The sequence below is a fragment of the Anolis carolinensis genome, chromosome 2 (assembly GCF_035594765.1).
Source record: "Anolis carolinensis isolate JA03-04 chromosome 2, rAnoCar3.1.pri, whole genome shotgun sequence".
Taxonomy (NCBI): Eukaryota; Metazoa; Chordata; class Lepidosauria; order Squamata; family Dactyloidae; genus Anolis; species Anolis carolinensis.
The window spans coordinates 307,659,907-307,681,150 of NC_085842.1; the positions used below are offsets into that span (position 1 = coordinate 307,659,907).

Consider the following 21,244-nt stretch of genomic DNA (forward strand, 5'->3'; position numbering starts at 1 on the left):
TCAGAGAAAAAAAAATAGGAAACCTCCTCTGATCAAATCTTGTCAAGAAAATCTTAGGGCTGCCATACTGCAGAAACAACTTGAAGGAACACAACAGCAGCAGCATCAGCAGCAACAACAACAATGCAAAGGGATTGGGGGATGAGTTACGTAACAGAGACTAGGGAATAGATGTTTACCTTAAGTAGGTCTTACATGGCTACCTGTTGACTTGCCAATAGACAAAACTGTAATCAAATGTGTTGATGTAATTTTCCAAACACATGGACTTAGAGTAGGGCTTTGGCAACCTTGACAAACTATATTAGAGTGTATGTTCCTGTGGCTCCTGTGCCCGTGTAAAGCCCTTTGTATGGTCCTTGGGGCTCCAAAGATTCCCCACCACTGCTGTTGACTCATTCCACTGCATCATCACCACCATTTTTATGATTGTGATATTATGTTATCACTATTATTAGGATTGACCTATTCTGGTGCCCGCACTGAGAAAGATAAAGATGGGGCATGGGGAGGGGAACATTGTGTTGGAGTCAAGATTATACATATTCCCATGATTCAGCAACAGGTTAGGGCTAAAACAAGTCAACATAGCTAAATAATAATCAGATGAAGTAAAATACTAGTTTGAACACTATAAAAAAGAAAGTTAAGTCTAGCAAATGACAAAACAGACCTAACTGTAACAGCAGTAATACTAATTAATAAGATATAGGAAAATATATTCATTTTACACTGCGTCATCTAACTCAGTGTTGTCTATACTATCAATGGCTTGCCATAATCAAAGGCAAGGATATTTCTCAAACCCCATTGGAGATGCCAGGGATTGGATATTGGCCACTTGCCTACAAAGATGGCAGTCTTGCACTGAATCCTCAAAGATCTTTGAAAAGAAAGAAACTTCATGGTGATAGGGCAATAACATCACTCCTAAATGCTTTTGCAGCTTGACCGTGATATTCGAGTCATATTCAAAACCTCACTCCAGGAAATAGTGAAGGATGATCCAATTTTCAAAAAGCTAGGAAGGGACCAATTAAAGCCCCATCATGTGGATGAATTCCTTCTGTTAGTGAGTTAGAAGCTTTTATCAGAATGACTAGATACTCTGTGGTCTGCTTCTTCCTCTCTCACACACCCTTACATCTACCTTCTTAGAAGCTTCAATAATGCAATGACAAATAGAAACCAGATTTAAAAACAAGCACAATACAAATCTCAAGAGTTTTTTGTTGGCTTTCAAGGTTATATTAAATGCTATAGTTGTTCAAGGTACTTAAGTCCAATAGAGACAAGGAGACTTCAGTGATCTAGAGAGACAGAAAACAGTTGGCGCTGTATAACATTCAACATGGCAGATGGGTTTCAGCTATATCTAGACAACATCTGAAAGAGCAAAGTGTATCTCAAGCACAAGGAACCACATGGTGGATCTCCAATCATAGTTTGTGACCTCTATATGTATGCAATTGTTCAGCTCTTTTTTCAAAGGTATGACAAAACCAGTTAGCAAGAGTTATGCTCTATGTTTTCTTAATTATTTCACACACATACATGAAGAGACAATTTAGTATTTACTATCAAATAATAGAAAAGAAAAAATTGCCTTGAATACAACTCATTGTAACCCTTTACAGTGGGTTTTCGGTATTTTGGGGGGGGGGGGTGTTTCCAGGACACCAACCACCCACCTCACCCCTATGAATACCAAAATCCATAGGTGCTCACATTCCATTATTTACATCAGCACAGTCAAATGGTGACCCTTATATGAAATCAGAAAATCAAGGTTTACTTTTTGTATGATTTTTAAAAATGTGTTGTTGAAGGCTTTCATGGCCGGGATCACAGGGTTGTTGTGTGTTTTCCAGGCTGTATGGCCATGTTCCAGAAGTATTCTCTCCTGGCATTTATTATTATTTATTTATTTATTTACAGTATTTATATTCCGCCCTTCTCACCCCGAAGGGGACTCAGGGCGGATTACAATGAACACATATATGGCAAACATTCAATGCCAACAGACAAACAACATTCAGTTTTAGACAGACACAGAGGCATTTTTTTAACATCTTTCCAGCTTCACGATTTCCGGCCACATTTCACCCACATCTATGGCAGGCATCCTTAGAAGTTGTGAGGTACCTCACAACCTCTGAAGATGCCTGCTTTAGTTGTGGGCAAAACGTCAGGAGAGAATACTTCTGGAACATGGCCATACAGCCCAGAAAACACACAACAACCCATTTTAAAAATATTTTCAAACTGTGGATAGTAGAATCTGTGAATGCAGAATCCATAGATATTATTTAAACATTGAGAGAAACAGAAAATCTTGACAAACTGTAACACAAATTATTGTATACATATGGAATTTAATTAATCCATTCTCTTTATGCTCTACTGCTTTGTCTTCAATCACTTGTGATTTGGCAACTGGTGAAGTACTCAGTTCATTACATTAATACAACAAATATATTACTTGCTCTAATTACGCTACTTTTGTGACCTGGTGGAACAAGCAAAGACATTTATTGGCTCCACCTAGCTCATGACTGTAAAGGCTGTTGAAAAGCATGCAGCCCAAACACAATTTACAACTGAGAAATATCAAGATACACACATTTCAAACCCTCACATATTTCTCATTATGAATAATGATGGAATACAGGGGAATTATTTCAAAACCACTAATTCCCCTGCTTCCACAAAAAATATGGAACGAATGCATTTAAGCTCTTTCCTCTCTCTCAAATGTCAGATATACTTTAATAGGCACAAAAGACAAACTGAATGGGACAATGCCATTAATGGACTGCTTATATAGCAAATACATCCCAAATTAAAAAATGCTAGCTGGGTGGGGGCAGACAGAAATATTTAGAAAGTATTGACAGCCTTCACAGAAATTTCTGCTTATTCTGTATTACATTTAACATTCAGAAGCCGCAGCATATTATTTATTATTTACAAAACAAATCAACTGTGAGATTTCATCTGAACCTCCATAAGGAAAAGAAATCATGAATAATAATAATAAAAAGCCTTGAAGACAGCCTCAGACATCAAAACACAAGAAAGAAAGAAAAACCCAAAAATGTGAAAAACAGAAATAAATCAGATGGAGACAGACTGTGAAATATGGCTTCTTTTTGGAAATAAAGTCAATGAACAAGAGCACGTAGTACCAAGACAAGGCTCCTATTCCCCAATCCTTTTTAGATAACTGGTTCAGAATAATTCCAATTAATATACAAGCGTATTTGTCTGCATATGAAATGTGGAAACTTATTTTATGCCTAAATATAGTAGATAGCAGGAAATAGTTTCAGAAACATACTGGGGACAACATGTTATATTCTTCTTGTGACCCAAACTAAAGTTTTGTCTACATTGCTTTTACTTCTTTGAATAAGTTTGCTCTTATACATGATTTGATGAACAGCAGAAAAAAAGAAGGATCTATCCCACATTAAAATCTGTAGAATTTGTTCCCAATATATCTACTATGGGCAGGACAATTAGTAGGGCCTTCATGCTTGAGATATAATATAGTAAGACATAATATAATAATAATAATAAAAACTTTATTTATAGCCCGCCACCATCTCCCCGCGGGGACTCGGGGCAGCTCACGTGGGGCAAAGCCCGATCAGCATAGTTTGCAAAAACAACAGCATAAATACATTACACAATATACAAAGATAAAACCCAATAAGACATCTGTTATGACTTAACGTTCCTCATCAAAGAAAACCCTATGAAATCCATAGGGTTGCCATACGTTGACAGGCAATGTAAATACACACACACACACTATTCCACCAACTCTATAGAACCTTGAGACTATTCAAAAATGGGAAGTAATGCATATTAAATACTATAGCAAGAGAGTGCATTATTGTCTGGTTGTAGAGGAAGTCAGAGAGGCTGCATTGCAAGATGAACTAATTGCAACCCTCAGCTAAATTATGGGATCTCAGAACCAAATGCCCATTCAATGATGTGCAGATAAGTCATTGGTAGTTTAGTGACAACTTAATTAGGAAGATCAGGGCATGCTACCACCTCCTCATTTTACATTCACACATACTCTACATTGTGTGAATGTAACATTTCATGATCTATGCAATCAGTGCCTCTGCTATTATCAATAAAGCACAGGGTAGATTTTCTTTTAAAAAAAACTCTTTGGCACATTCCTTTATTATCAGGGCCACATACTCAAAGTCAATATTAGTTGTGAATATATAGCTGTGTGCAAAACTGCAGTCTTAACTTGAAAGAAACTCATGCATAGGCACATAAAGAATTAATTGTATTTCCTTATGGATTTACAGGTTCATTTCAAAGATTCAAATTATTATGACAGCTCATTTGTATAGTATTCCATATTCAATGCATTATTCAAGGGGGTTTGTTTTGTGTAGTTTCATAAGTATATTACAATAGCAGAAACAATTGGGCACAACTGCTATCTGAATAAATAAGAATTTAACAATATGGGAGATGCACGGCTGTCTGAGTATTTTCAGACAGAAGGTTTAAATTTATTGGAAACAGATTTCTACAGTGACTGACCAGTACTGCCCCACATTCCCTGCAATCCTTATGACAGACAGACTGCCTGCCTCACATTAATTCACTTCACACTATTTCTATCGATCCACAGTCGGTTCCCTAGTCTCTTTGCACACATTGCCTGTCTGGCTGCCTACATCCACATCAGCACATATACACAAAGGCCACAGAAAGATAACCTTTTGCTTTCCATTAAAGACACAGTAGCCATTTTTTCTATCTGCAGTAGCATCAGACATATAAAATATACTAGAAATTCTATTGCCTGCTGGACAAATCGAGTGCTCAAGGATTTCAGTGTTATAGTCTAAAAAACAATCATTTTCACATTTTAAGAAAGCATGTTACTTTGACCAGAGAAGATATGTCTGTTTGTGTGGTTGGGGAGGGGAAAGAAAACCTGGAACAATAGATACATACAGCAAAGAAATCCTTTCAAAATGGCATTTCAATTTGAAGTATCAGCATTACATGGACCTGTTTGAGTCCGTCTTTGTAGCTATAATAAAAGCTTGTTTAGGCTTTATATTTCTTGTAGCAATAGGAAGAATTGCATGTACAAAGAAATACATAGCTTAATATCTACATCTAAATGCTTGCATTTTTTTTTCAGTTTTCCAAATGGCCAGGGGGAAAAAAACTTTGACTATGGTGTTACAATACTGGTGCACACATGCAAACATATTGTTCTTTATAGGCAACAAACCAATAATTTCAAAAATGTAATTTTAAAAACCCCATAGGTTTTCATGTTCAGGTGCAGAGAAATCCCCTCAAATCCTTATGGATTTACAGTACTGCTTGTACTGCTAGGACATACGAGCACCGTTTTGAGTTAGGAGCTAGTGCCAGAGTACAAGGCTTTAAGGCTTCAAGGGAGGAACCTATGTGCCTCGTGCCCTTGTCTGCTTTGGGAGACTGCTGTCCGCTATGCTCTTTTCCGCTCCGAGGGAATTTGGGTTAGTTGCTTTTGTGTGGTTTTTATTCCTGGTATGTTTGGCTTCATGAAGAGAGAGAGGGAGGTTGCCATGAACATAGTATGAAGAAAGTGATGCTTTTGCCTGCTGCCTTGCCACAACGTTGGGCTTCTATTAGTGGTGTGCATTCCAGTTTCCTTGTTCCGGTTTTCGTGTTCCGGCTTTCAGCGGGGCCCTGTTCCGTTTTCGTCTGCTCTCCTAAAATCGGGAGGTCAGACATTTGTTTTGTTTTGTGGTTTGAGCTGAAAAATCTGTTTTCTTTTGGCCCAAAGCACCCGGGCCTATGGGTGCACGCTTTGGGCCTAGGCAACCGAGCCTCACAGGGCCTGCAGCGATAGCTGAGTAAGGAGCCCTTCCTTACGCGACAATCGGCAGTAGGCCCTGTGAGGCCCGGATGCGTAGGCCCAAAGCCTGCACCTGTAGACCCAGGAGCTTTGGGTCTACGGGTGCAGGCTTTGGGCTTACGCACCCCTGCTCACAGGGCCTTCTGCCGATTGGTCAGAAAAGGAGGCTTGGAGCCGATACCGGCTCCTGCCTTCCATTTGCTCTGATGAGCCTCCGGTGGCCAAGGGGATAAAAGCCTTGTTACTTAAAGGTTGGGTTGCTGACCTGAAAGCTGCCAGGTTCGAATCCCACCCGGGGAGAGTGCGGATGAGCTTCCTCTACCAGCTCCAGCTCCATGCGGGGACATGAGAGAAGCCTCCCACAAGGATGGTAGAACATCAAAAACATCCGGGCATCCCCTGGGCATCCCCTAGGCCAATTCTCTCACTCCAGAAGCAACTCCGGTTGCTCCTGACACGAAAAAAAATTGCTTTGACTGCATTCTTGTTTCGGTGGGGGGGGGGGCTTTCCATTTCATGCCATCCAAATAGACAGTACAAAATGGAAATACAAATGAAACAAATGCAACAAATACCATGCACATCTCTAGCATCAATCATTTTAAAGCTGATCTTTTTTATTGTTCCATATGAATTCTGGAAATAAATAAATAAATAAATGTGCAGGTTTTGTTGCCTCAAATGTGATACCTTGCCATAACTTTGTGCTTCTCCCATTGTACCACAACTTGGTGCTTCTATTATTTTAAAGTCGATCATTCTTTTTATTGTTCCAAGTAAATGTGCAGGTTTTACTTTGCTGTTTCACAGCTCAAATGTGCTTCCTTGCTGCAACTTTGTGCTTATTCCATTTTAAATTTGATCTTTATTTTTCTATTGTTCCATCTGAATGTACATTTATGCATTATTTGTTATTTATAAAGTACATGTTCTTCTTTAAAAACATGTCACAAAAATGGTGGTGGGCAGAACGTATTAATAGCATTTCAATGGGAAAATTTGCTTTGTGATAAGAGCAATTTGAATTAAGCACTCGGTCACAGAATGAATTAAACTCTTAACTCGAGATATCACTGTACCTAAACACTAGTCACTTGACTCTGAAATCCTTTATGACTGACAAGGATATATCTTACCAAAATGGACAAAACCAGAGTAAAACAGTTGCAAAAACTCTATCATCTTGGCTTTTAATCAAAGAAATTTTAGTCCGAAAATACTTAAAATGAAAAGAGGAAGAAACTTCCATTTCAAAACCAATGCTATTTAGTTGTTTTATGTGCACTGCTTATTACAGGAACACTTGGGGAGGATTTGGGACTGCACTTCCGTAAGAGCTCATCTGGTCCTGCTGTTTATCTTTCACCTAAAGTCATAATCAATCCTCTCACTAGGCCACCACAGCAGGCTGCATGAGAAGTTAAAGAGGAATGTATAAAATTATACACAAACTGTATTTCTGAAGAGTATGGCTTGAAGTGTTTCACAAACAAAAAACACTGTTCATTTGTCTACATGTAACTTTATACAGCATCACTCATCTGGGTCAACAGCAATATATTCGAACAGTAGAAAACAAGTCTTCACCAGAATCAAGAACAATGACAGGATTCCTTCCCAAACAGAAGTTGCAATGATAAAGAGGTTGTCAAACAGTAAAAGGCAAGATTCCAAATAAATGTCAAATAAATAAATAAATAAATAAATAAATGTCAAATAAATAAATAAATAAATAAATAAATAAATGTCAAATGTCTTGAACAGCTCCCTACTAAAATCAAGCTAGACTCTCCTTTACAGCAGTACTTTTCTAGCTGATGGGACATTGTGCCCTCTAAAATGGCATGGCTTTCCACATTTCTCAATATTTCTGCAGATTACTAGATCAAATGTATGGTTTTGTACTGATTTTCATTATTTTTAACTTCAACTTCTAATATCCTGTGAATCTATCAGCACATACCTTCTATTTCAAATTAAACCAATTGCAATACATGCTTCCAGTTTATATCTTATCTAGAGACCTATCATGGAATAATGAAGAGACCTCAAGGGTCATCCAATCCAACCCCCTGCCATGCAGGAATACATAAAAATTATGAATTTCTAAATACATTAATAATTATAATATCATGTACAAATGTTTTGCCATGTGATGCCTTCCAGCTCATACAAAACATATTAACTAAATCAGATTGTAAAACACACACATACAAACACATGCACAGACATGATTGAAGACTGCAATGAATAAAGAATAAATATAACCGATAATCTTATAGTGCTATTGTTTTCATACATAAACAACCAGCAGCTATGCCCCATACCTTGACTTAAATTTAAACCTGAGAAAGTTAAATAGCTGTTGTGGCTGATTGTTCCATTTTAAAAGAATAGAGTTTGTGGAGTAAATGTGTTTACTTAAAATAGCTCATTTCTAAATGAATAGTCATAACCCCTTCAATTCCTCACCTCACCAAATACGAATTCACAAAGCACTATGGGATGCCTTTCAGATATCTCTCTCAGTTCACCTAAAAAGACAATGACATCCAACCTGTCTGACTAGTGCTAAGTATTAAATTACTGTGACATATGGAATCCCTTGTAATATCATGGTGTTTCCAGGGTTTGAATGGTAGTAGCTGGAAAATAATTTATTAGCAAATATCTAATGTTTCCTAATTTCTTAAATACTGTGCTCTTTTTATCATTTCCAATATCAAGCGAGAGACGAGAATACAACCTGTACAATAGTTTGGATACATTTTCATTCATACTTCTGTTAATATGTTCCTCTGTATGCAATTTTGTGAAGCACAACCATTTCTTGGATTTTCCTTTAATGTGCTTTTAAAAAAAATCCACATGGAATACTTGATTACATGATTCAGGACCTCCTACCGCTCTATTCCTCCTTACCCCTATATTCATAGTAGATGAGATGGAAGGAGTTCCCTGTAGGTTGCAATTGTGCTAACAACAGTTAAAAAGCAGATGGTTGAAGAATGTCATGCAAGGTATTTTGTAGTAGTGATGGATATGGTACAAGGTAAAGGTAACGGTTTTCCCCTGGCATCAAGTCTTGTCGTGTCTGACTCTGGGGGTCGGTGCTCATCTCCATTTCTAAGCTGAAGAGCTGGTGTTGTCCGTAGACACCTCCAAGGTCATGTGGCCAGCATGACTGCATGAAGCTCCATTACCTTCCCACCAGAGCGGTATTATTGATCTACTCACGCTTACATGTTTTCGAACTGCTAGGTTGGCAGAAGCTGGGGCTAACAGTGGGAGCTCACCCCGCTCCCCAGATTCAAATCCTCAACCTTTAGGTCAACAAGTTCGGCAGCTCCGCCACCTGGGGCTCCATGATATAATACAAAAATTATGCTTATTTTCCATTCACTCACTCCTTTTTAAATTTCTTTTCAGGGTTCATTGGAAGAAAATATTAGACTGAAAGCAAAATGAGCAACAGACTATAGTTTTACTGACTCAAATATATCACTAAACAAATACTAAACTCCCAAATGTGTCCTTGTAGGAAAAGTAGGGTACAGTCAGTTGACATTAAAATATGTCTATGCCATTTCACGTTGACCAGACTGCCTGTCTTTCATCAATGGTTCTTCCTTGTCTTAAAAACAAAAGAATTGAATTGAATTACTGAAGCCTCCAAAACCTTTATTGCCCTCAAGTGGACATACCAAGTTGATTTCCAACAGTTATATATGGAAAACCTGAATTGACACTTTCAGTGTTTCTCAACTATGTATAAATTACATGGGTTGGCTGAAAGCAAAACCATAAGCTACGGAAACATCATTTAAGGTTGTATTTATATAGATTTGTAGAGAAACTAAAATGTGACAAATTGCTATTAAACTGCGGGAGAAACACAGTGATTACAGTATATGAAAATGTAATGTGTCTAAAAGAAAACTCAGTTACATCCATGCATTACACTGATTAAATCTTACAGTATATTTTATATATTCATACCTAGCAAATGATATTAAAAAACTACAAGTGCTGAACTAATTTAGGAAGCAATCACTATACAGCCAGGGCTTTTAGAGAATTAACTTGTAAACATAAACTATGAGAAATATGAGGGAGAGAGATTACTAGACCACAGAATTGAGGCAATAAATGTTAAATGGGTAGATGACAAATTGCAGGGGGAAATGGCAGACAGGCATACAAAGAACATAACTGCTTTTTATATTCTTGTATAAAAGCATCTTATCAGCCTGTCAACACAAGGTTTCATGCAGCAACAGATTTGTGAGCTCCAATTTTAGTAATCTGTGCTCAACATTTTAAACTAACATGCAACTAAGACAATACAAGATTATTTTAACACATACATGAAATGGTGACAATCATAATAAATGATTTTTTAAAACTAACAAGATAAAGATATGCCTTGGTCCTTGAAAGCAATGACTGTTCTTGTCACCTGGTCCAAGATGCCTGTTTCACAATCAATTCATAAAAGTGCAGCAAAACCCTGAGCATATTTCTTGGACGTCCCACTTTTACAGCATGATTTATTCTCTGGTAAATTTAAGTGAATTTGTATTTTAAGACTGTCAAACTCTAATAACTAAGGGACCTCTAATTTGAAAAAAAATATAGGAAATTGACAACATTTACATCTAGGTTTGTATTTTTAAAGTACTAAAAATACATAGTAACTGTCACCAATACATCTCTACAACATCCACTGTGTTGGGTGTTTAATTATTACATGCAGGTCTCAATTCATATTATTGGTTGCATTTCTCGATCCATTATGCAAATTGAGACTGATGTTTCCCCTTTCCTGGTCAAATATTGCATCCAACGGGACCTGTTTACACCCTAAATGCTATTCCAGCCCCCTCTCATGCTGAAGCATCTCAAAAGCACTCTTCTACAGAACCTATTAAACTTGTATCTGAATTTGTTGCAGCATCAGCAAAAGTAAGGTACTTCTTCAATACAAGGCAAGCAGGAGGTCTTCTAGAGGTGTTCAAAAGCATGTTTCCTTAATAGGAAAAGTTGGTGAGGTCTGCTACTCTAGCACAGTAAATCCAGGAAATTTGGCAATGTAGCACACAGGGCACAATTCCTGCTGGGTCGGGATACCTCTCAAATAGATACAACCCTACTAGATAGCTAGATACCGATAGATAGATAGATAGATAGATAGATAGATAGATAGATAGATAGAACCAGAATTTCTCCAGATCATATAGCTTCTGGATCCAGAAAGCAGGTAAGGAAAAATGTGGAATATTTGGCTTAAATGCTCTTTCAACAGAGACAAACTCTGACAAAAACTATACTTAATGAAGGGAAGAGATGCAATCAACTATCACAATCTCTTTTTCATGTGATTTAATTAACAGCAGAACAAAGTAGAGTTTTTCTATTTCTGGACTCATTCAACATAAAATTCTGAATGATTCCTTTAGTATCATCCATTATATGCACTCAATATATGAAAAGAACTATTGGCAGAGACAAAATGAGAAAGTGAAACGAAAGTCCACAAAAGTGTGTGCACATATACCTCAAAAAACACACTCTGCTTCTACTACTAAATAAGGAATGTAGAGAAAGAGGTGGCAATGTTTCCTTCCAAATCCGTTGGATCACAAATTGCTCTTATTGTTGTGTGCCTTCAGGTCATTTCAGACTTATGTTGATGCTAAGGCAAACCTATCACTGATCTGCCACTATTCCTATCCTGTGGCTAGATTTTAAAGGGGGAAGTTGCAGTTCAACAACATTTTACAGGGTTACAATTTCTTCACCTCTCCACTTATAAGTGCACTTATGGTAACACAAGGCACTATACCTACCTGTCTATCTAGTTTTTGTGATCATTGATGAAGTCCTTCCTCCACCTCCAAAAACCAGGAAAGGCAACAACTAGCTGGAACAGAATAGATTATTGAGGTGGCAGCCTTTTTCTCAGGCTGGCACACCTGGTCTAATTTGACACTTTCATGGCATTGGATAAATTCTGGTGTATGCTCTTAAGCTTTTAATATTGTTCTCAGAAGAAACAGGAGACACATCTCAAGATATGCAAAAGATTATTATAACAGCCAAATGTGTTTCCAACTACTCTCAAGATTTTCTTTGTTACTATTTTAAAGTTGGCATTTGAAAATGGTTTTAATAGTGACACCGAAAACATATTGTTCATGGTGCAAATAACATTGAATAAATGAACTTGCAACATATCTACCTCAAACCAAAGTTAGGCAAATAAAAACTTCTTGGATATTTGCTCTGCAGTTGTGGAGTATTTCTGTATTTATGTGTTCATTCTGTAAAGATCATTATTTCTATTAGCATTGTAAAAAACAACAACAACAACCCTCTATTCTTTATCTAATCAGTGTGAGACTACTGGCATAAATCACTGCTATACTATTCAGTGCAAATCATATTAGGTCATTTATTATAACAATATACTTTGATACCATTAACACAAAGTTTCAATGGCTCAACATATACACACTTGATCATTGTTTCGTTGTTTATCTTAAAAAATCTTCCTATGAAAAAGGCCTAGCCATACAAAAAGCTTGAATTTTTTGAAACAAGAATTATACTACTAGGTTCACCTGCAAATCAGAAAAATCACTCCTCCAGTTCTAGTCTGTAACTGTATATAATTAAGCACAGAGCCCAAATTGTTGTGATAAGGATAACAGAGGAAAAACCATCACATCAGTAGGCGGAGTGGGAGACACATTTACAATGAGAAACATTCACACTCAATTGAGATATCACGACAAAATACGTTTAAGGCAGCTTAAGTATGGCTTAGTGAAGTGTGATGTCTCTGTTGACAAGGCATGGTACGCATTCAGCAAGAAAAACTGAAATAACGTATTTTCTTAAAGTGGGGTTTCAACCCTGGTTTGTGGCAACTATGATTTAGTGTAAAACCCTGAATTGCTACAAATATTTTTCTGCTTTTGGAGTTTTCTGTACCATATGACATTGCAGTATATTAATTCATTTAAATAGCATAATGATCAAACTCTACAAAGCATATGTTTTGTTTACAATTGAGTATTTTCAGCAGTTCTCTGAAACATCAACTTAAAATCTGTTATTTAAGCAGTTTTAATGCAGTATAATCAACTGGATAGGTATGTAACATTCAGATCAGAGTATGATTTCAGTGGTCTAAAACAAATATGATTAGAATCATAGAATCGTAGAGACCTCACGGGCCATCCAGTCCAACCCCCTGCCAAGAAGCAGGAAAATCTCATTCAAAGCACCCCCGACAGGTGGCCATCCAGCCTCTGTTTAAAACCCTCCAAAGGAGGAGCCTCCACCACTGTCCGGGAGAGAGAGTTCCACTGCTGAACAGCTCTCACAGTGAGGAAGTTCTTCCTGATGTTCAGGTGGAGTTTCCTGTAGTTTAAAGCCATTGTTCTGTATCCTAGTCTCCACGGCAGCAGCAAACAAGCTTGCTCCCTCCTCCCTATGACTTCCCCTCACATATTTGTACTTGGCTATCATGTCTCCTCTCAGCCTTCTCTTCTGCAGGCTAAACATGCCCAGTTCTTTAAGCCGCTGCTCGTAGGGCTTGTTCTCCAGACCCTTGATCATTTTAGTCACCCTCCTCTGGACGCTTTCCAGCTTGTCAACATCTCCCTTCAACTGCGGTGTCCAGAATTGGACACAGTATTCCAGGTATGGCCTGACCAAGGCAGAATAGAGGGGGAGCATTACTTCCCTGGATCTAGACACTATACCCCTATTTATGCAAGCTAAAATCCCATTGGCTTTTTTCGCTGCCGCATCACATTATAGGCTCATGTTTAACTTGTTGTCCACGAGGATTCCAAGGTCTTTTTCACACATACTGCTGTCGAGCCAGGCATCGTCCCCCATTCTGTATCTTTGCATTTCATTTTTTCTGCCTAAGTGAAGTATCTTACATTTGTCCCTGTTGAACTTCATTTTGTTAATTTCAGCCCATCTCTCTAATCTCTCAAGATCATTTTGAATTCTACTCTTGTCATCTGGAGTGTTAGCTATCCCTCCCAGTTTGGTGCAAGCTTGATGATCGTGCCTTCTACCCCTTCATCTAAGTCGTTAATAAAGATGTTGAACAGAACCGGGCCCAGGACAAAACCCTACGGCACTCGTGACTTCTTTCCAAGATGAAGAAGATGAATTGGTGAGCACCCTTTGGGTTCGTTCGCTTAACCAATTACAGATCCACTTACCTGTAGTTTTGTCTAGCCCACATTTGACTAACTTGTTTGTCAGAAGGTCATGGGGGACCTTGTCGAAGGCCTTACTGAAATCCAGATACGCTACATCCACGGCATTCCCTGTATCTATCCAGCTTGTAACTCTATCAAAAAAAAGATCAGATTAGTCTGGCATGACTTGTTTTTGGTAAATCTATGTTGACTATTAGCAATTACTGCATTTGTTTCTAAGTGTTTATAGACCACTTCCTTAATGATCTTTTCCAGAATCTTGCCTGGTATCGACGTGAGGCTAACCAGACGGTAATTGTTTGGGTTGTCCTTTTTTCCCTTCTTGAAGATAGGGACCACATTTGCCCTCCTCCAATCTGCTGGGACTTCTCCCGTTCTCCAAGAACTCTAAAAAATGATTGCAAGTGGTTCTGAAATTACTTCCGGTAGTTCCTTCAATACTCTTGGGTGTAGTTGATCCGGCCCTGGAGACGTAAATTCATTTAGAGCAGTCAGGTATTCCTGGATGACTTCTTTCCCTATTTGGGATTGGATTTCCCCCAATCCTTCATCCACTCCATGTTGCTGAAATTGAGGCTGGCTTTCTTTTTGTGAGAAGACCGAGGAAAAGAAGGCATTAAATAGTTCTGCCTTTCCCCTATCCCCTGTCAGAATTTCCCCATCTTCTCCTCGCAGAGGCCCTATCGCCTCCTTGTTCTTCCTTTTCCTATCGATGTAAGCAAAAAAGCTCTTTTTATTGTTTTAATGTCTCCGGCAAGCCTGAGCTCATTTTGTGTTTTGGCCTTGCGAACCTTTTCCCTACAGGAGTTGGCTATTTATTTGAATTCTTCTTTGGTGATTTCTCCCTTTTTCCACTTCTTGTGCATGTCTTTTTTTTAGTCTTAGACCAGTTAGAAGTTCTTTGGACATCCATTCTGGCTTCTTTGCACTTGTCTTGTTTTTATTCTTTGTTGGCAGTGTTTGCATTTGCGCCTTGAGTATTTCACGTTTGAAAAATTCCCATCCATCCTTGACTCCTTTGTCTTTTAGTATTGGTGTCCATAGAATGCCGCTCAGTATTTCCTTCATTTTTTGGAAGTCAGCTCTCCTAAAGTCCGGAATGCGGGTTTGACTTTTTTTAGTTTCGACCTTCCTTTGTATCGCAAACTGCAGGAGCACATGGTCGCTTGCCCCTAAGGATCCGACCACTTCAACTGTATTGATCAGGTCTTCCACATTTGTTAAGATTAGATCAAGAGTAGCCGATCCTCTTGTTGCCTCTTCTACCTTCTGGACCATAAAATTGTCTGCAAGGCAAGCAAGGAATTTGTTGGACTTTGTGCTCTTGGCTGAGTTTGTTTACCAGCAAATATTAGGATAGTTGAAATCACCCATGATTACTATACCTCTTCTTTGTGCCTGTATGATCAACTGTTGACAGAAGGCTTTGTCGAGTTCTTCAGCCTGGCTCAGAGGTCTGTAGTAGACACCCACAATGAGATCTTTTTGAGCCTCGGTTCCCTTGATTCTTATCCAGATGCTTTCAAGTTGGTTTCCCGGTTTGCTGTCTTGCATCTCTTATGTAACGTAAATGTTTTTGACATATAGGGCTACTCCACCTCCTTTCCCCTTTATTCTGTTTATGTGAAAGAGATTATAGCCTTCAATGGCTACATTCCAGTGATGGGAATCATCCCACCACATTGCAGTGATGCCTATGACATCGTAAGTGTGGTGTTGTGCTAAAAGTTGGAGTTCGTCTTGTTTATTCCCCATGCTCTGTGCATTAGTGGAAGATATATAAGTCTCTGGGACCTTCCCCTGAGCTATTCCTTTGGGATTATTGTGTTCTTGGTAATTGGTCCTTTTGTTTGTGCAACCCTCCATTTAGCCTTATGGCAATTCCCTGTGGTCGTGGGTAAAATACTGCTCGCAAGGCTATTGTCCCCCTCCCCCGGCTGACCTAGTTTTAAAAACTCAAAATTCAGAACAGTAAATAAGAAGCAACACTCTGAAAACAGAGGAGTTCCAGACATAAATCAACCAGGGGCAGCTAACGACTCCGAACAAAGGATTCCCCCAGGCAGGAAGAAGCCAGGAGATGAAGCTATTCAATGCTAATTTAGGCGATCAACATTCACACTGGCCTCCAACTGACAAGAGTTCTTCTCTCACCCTGGACTTTCCACAGATACATATAAACCTTCCTTGCTTAGTTTCTCCAAACCTCACAACCTCTGAGGATGCCTGCCATAGATGTGGGTGAAACATCAGGAGAGAATACTTCTGGAACATGGCCATACAGCCCAGAAAACGTACAACAACCCTATTACCCCATTTTGTAGCTAGATTTTATTCTCTTTTAGAAGTTTTGCTTTCTTTGTATATCACAAACTACTCTTTTTAAATCTTGTATGATATGCATAAAGAAGTATTTAGACCTCAAAAGTATTTTCAATGAACATATTTTTCTGGCCCTTTATTTTTCCACAGGGAAATGCAGATCTCTGAATACATTAGAAAGCGAACTCTGTTCAACGAAGTCATGTATAATGAATTATGGAACCTTCACACTATTATAAGGCTGCAGATTACTTCTGCTACAAAATGCTACAGAAATTTGCATAGCCTTGCAACTCTTGCTAAGTGGCATTTTTGGAAGTGGAGTTCATTGCACTTTGTTCAAGTAGTGAAAGTAGTAGTGAAATTAAGCTTTGAAAATGGTGTGGACGCTCTCTAAGATGGCCTATAGTTCAAACTATCTCTTCCAATCAGCTCAGATGACACTGGTTATGTTTGATCTGTATGTTGCACTTTCCAAAAGTATGACACTGTAGCAGTAAGCTTATGAAACAGCAAAAGCAATGAAACCGTAATTGTACAGATTGGCTGTATGTGAGGTTGCCAGGCGTCCTAGATTTTAAGGGACAGTCCCGCATTTGAATGAAATGTCCAGCGTCCCATTACAGTCTTTCACTGAACATCAATTGTCCCGTATTTCCACCAGCCTTCCCACCCCCACCTTTCCCCTCTCTCCCTCCCTTCCCAGAGTGTTAATGGCATGACCCAAATAGCTCAAAAGGCAACAGCATATTTGGGGATCTCTTTAAAGATTGGAGTATCCTTGGAGAAGAGGCCACAGCCTAGATTTACCACCCACCCTCTGAATGAGCTCGGCCCCAACAGACACTGCTGGGCAGCTACCCCCCCTAACCTCGCCCTGGACTTTGGATGTTTACAGTTCCAAATTCCGGTTCCATTACTTGCCTGTCCCTTATTTTCAGTTTCGACACCTGGCAACCCTGGTAGTATCCCCAATGCAATTTTAAAGATGTTTCCTTACTGATAGGAAAGTTTGTTTCTCCTATTTGAAAAAAATAATGTAACATAGAGGAAGATTTTGCTTAAAATACCACAAATATTTACCACTCTCTCTTTTTTCTTGGTGTCTGTTTTTATAACTGCTTTTAATCATTTATTTTTGTCAGCCTGCAGGAGGCCCACATACTACATTGCAAGATTCTTGAAGCAATGTCTACTACTACCACATATCTCAGAAATAGCAGCTACCTTAATTCCTCAGTTTTCCTTGTCTCCTGGTAGTGTCAATGTTTCTATGCATGTGCTTGGACAGCACAGGATGGAAACTTTGTTCACTACTACCATTAGCTTGGCTTGGGGAATGCAAAAGTACAATGTGGGGAACATGAGGGTAAGGGATGGGTATCTTCTACTACCAATTCACTCTGGAGTGTGATGAGATCTAGTTTAGTATAGGCTCAAAAAAAGCTTTCACCCAATTGAATCATGCTAGTCAACCTCTTTTCTTAGCTGAGTCAGGGAAGTTGCCTTCCAATAATACGTTTAGGCAAGTACAAGGAAATAGTTGGTTATCACCTCCTAAAAATTGCCAGCATACTACCAGGTCTGAACATGCCATGTAATTAACACAATAAAGACTGGGTTAAATAATGAAAAGGACTGGGAAACTCCTAAGTTGCAGATGGAATAAATAATGACGTGAGTACAGTCAGTCCTCCACATCCAGCATTTCTGTATGAATGGATTCAACTGCCCACAGGCTGAAAACATTACAATAAACCAAAATGTTAATTTTACCATTTTATATAAGAGGTACCATTTTACTATATCACTGCATATATTGGGGCTTGACCATCTAAAGATTTTTGTATCCATGGTGAGGTCAGAAATCAAGAGAGAGAATATTTTGTTGTGTCTATCATATGGCAGTGAGACTAGCAAAATACATATTACCATGTCTCATCCTTTTTATTCCTGATATGCCACCCAGCAAAGTTATTCCAAGTGGTGAATAATCTGTTAAGATTAGACTCAGGGGTGTAACCCTTATGTCTCTGCTGTGATAAATTTGCTATGTATTTCAAAGGAGAAACTGCACATATTCACTATCAACTTGACACCCACTGGTATCACAGAGACTGGGAAAGTGTTCAGTGTTCCATCTGCTCAGGTTACTTGGTATCAGTTTAAGTTGTGGCCTCATAATATGGACTAGATGCTTGAATTAGTCTGTGCCATCACATGTAAACTTGACACTCATCCAACTTGACTGACAAGATCTAGCAGAAGGAGATTGATTGCATGATTACAGGGGATGGTAAATGTCTCTATGTCAGGAATATGTGCGTGCTTCACTGAATGAAGCATTAATATGTCCTTTCCCAAAGATGAGCTTCCTAGATCCAGAGGAATGAAAAAAATACTGTGCTGCATTAATGGTTCCTCATAGATACTTGAGAGTGGTTGGACAACTTCAGATGTTCATGAAAGAAATAGTTTAAATAGACTGCTTTCAGTATGGATTCAAGACAAGATACAGTACTGAAATAGCCCTTAGATCTGTAGGATGGGAATAGGAGGCATTGTGTTTCAGTGGTTCCATTATTATCTTGAAAGTCAATTCTAGAGAGTGGCAATGGGAGATTTCTGTTCAACCCCATGGCTACTAAGTTTTGAGATGCCACAAGAGTCCACTTTATTTCTCATGCTGGTAAATATCTATATGGAGCCACTGGGGCAGGCCATGAGGGTGTTTCTACCAGTCACAAGATTTGGCTAGGGCTGTTCCAGTGCTAGATCAATATGTGGATGCTCCCTTGGGATGGATGATAGCCAGTTTATTGAAGCTGAATAACAATATGGAAACTTCCTTCTTGGGTAGGAAAACTGGATAAACAAACTGTCTGGAAGAGGCTGCTTTCCACATGAGGAAGCAGCTACCCAGATTAGGTGTGTTTCTGGGTCCATCTTTGATACTAGGTGGACTCCACAGGGCTGAATCCTTGGAAGCAGCTTCAATTGGTCTGTCGACTACAGCCTTTCCTGAACGGGATAACCTAGTCACAGCAATTCATGAGCTAGTCACGTCCTGCTATCTATGGGGCTACCCTAAAGTTCTAAATCGGCCTTGATCTCTGCCCAGAAGGCCATTAAGATGTCATATAATTCCAGTTTTAAAGACACTGAACTGGCTGCAAATATTTTTTCAGTCTGAAATCAAGGTAATTGTGATGGCACTCAAAACCCTGAATAGTGGGTGCTTTACGACTTGAGTAAACTCTTCTAAATCCTACCAGTGGGAGAAGGTATCCTCAGCTGTGGCACTACAACTGTGAAAGGCCCTCTGTTATGGTTCCACCTGATGGAGCTGAGGGGCTTGGGGTTTCAGGGTCTCAGAGATCAGATGCAGTTTCAGGGCCTGGGAAAACACTGGAGTCAGATGCAGCTGAGGAGGAGGAAAAGAAGGAGGTGTTGGAGAAACAGGCTGTGTCTCCATGTGAAACTATGGATGTTTTGGAATCCAGCAGCCCTGATAACATAGCTCCAGGGGAGGAGTTGACTTGGATACCCATTCAAGACTGGCTCTAAGGGGGGAAGGATTCAGGTGCAGAAGATCAGACAGAATTTGTGAGAGAGATAAACAAAACTGGGCTCCTCAAGGTCAAAAGAATGTGTTCATGCTTTGTAGTCCTTAATGCAGAGAAAGCTGTGTGGGGAATTTAGAGCTAGCAACATCGCTTTCCCTGTGAAGTCTCCTAGTCTCGTTCTTCGTTCAAGCCAAGATTCAAGTTTATATTCTGGTATCTTGTTCCATGGAATATTTCATGTTCATGTTATGCTCCTGATTTTCTGAATTTTGCCAAGAGATTTTGCCTCATGTTCCAGTTTTAATCCTTTTTGGGGATTTATTCTGCCTTTGGATTGTTTCCTGTGAACAGTTTGAACTGACATTTTGCTTGTGACTTTTGCCTTCTATATTAACTCTTGGGTTTTACCCTTTATTCACCCCAAAGTATTTTATCTTTTTTATATGTGCTTTCTTAATAAACTGCTTTGACATTCATGTTTGGTTTTTTGGTGGGTGCTGTGAGCAAGCTGAAACCCCATTGAGATGCAACATCCTCTTCCTAGAGGCCTAATTAGTATGAACATAGACATCATTCTTAGATAAAGTAAAATAAAAAGTTCTAGTTTAAGTTTTTGGGTCTAAATAATTAATTCCAAAATGGACAGGTACATGGTTTCAACCCTTTTAACTGTTTTAAAAGCTTAATGTGTTTTCAATCTGTTTTCATTAGTTTAGTTTAGTTTTAAATTGCTTTAAAGCATTGAATTATTTTTTCTTGTATATTATTCTGAAACCTTGGGACATAAAATTGTAATTAATATTTACATATTAATATAATTAAATGGGTAGGATATTTAAATAATATTAGTTCTACTAATAATCAATTAATTAATAAACTGAAGGCCAAAAAAATTAAGGTTATTTTTACTGCAACTTGTGGTTGGGAATGGCACAGAATAACTTATCTAAATTACATAGCCCATTTAGTTTTAACAAGATTATATATATCTTTCCAAAAATCAATTGGCATTTACCATACAAAGCTCTGTCAACAAAAGGAAATTCAATTCCTTAGGGTAAAACATTTCTCATTGTCATAAGGCTGTTTGTTATATTAAAAACAAAGAAATTCCAAACCTCCAACAAACAAATAAGCTGAATTATCTAACTTACTACAGAATGGAAACATGAAAACGCAACCTTCAGCACAACTCAGTCCTATTT

General features: G+C 38.6%; 1 protein-coding gene across 3 annotated transcripts in view; it reads right to left on the bottom strand.

Annotated features, from left to right (window-relative positions):
* wdr7 (WD repeat domain 7) overlaps positions 1-21,244 on the bottom strand; it is a 241,658-nt gene that overhangs the window by 144,579 nt on the left and 75,835 nt on the right. The window lies entirely within an intron of this gene.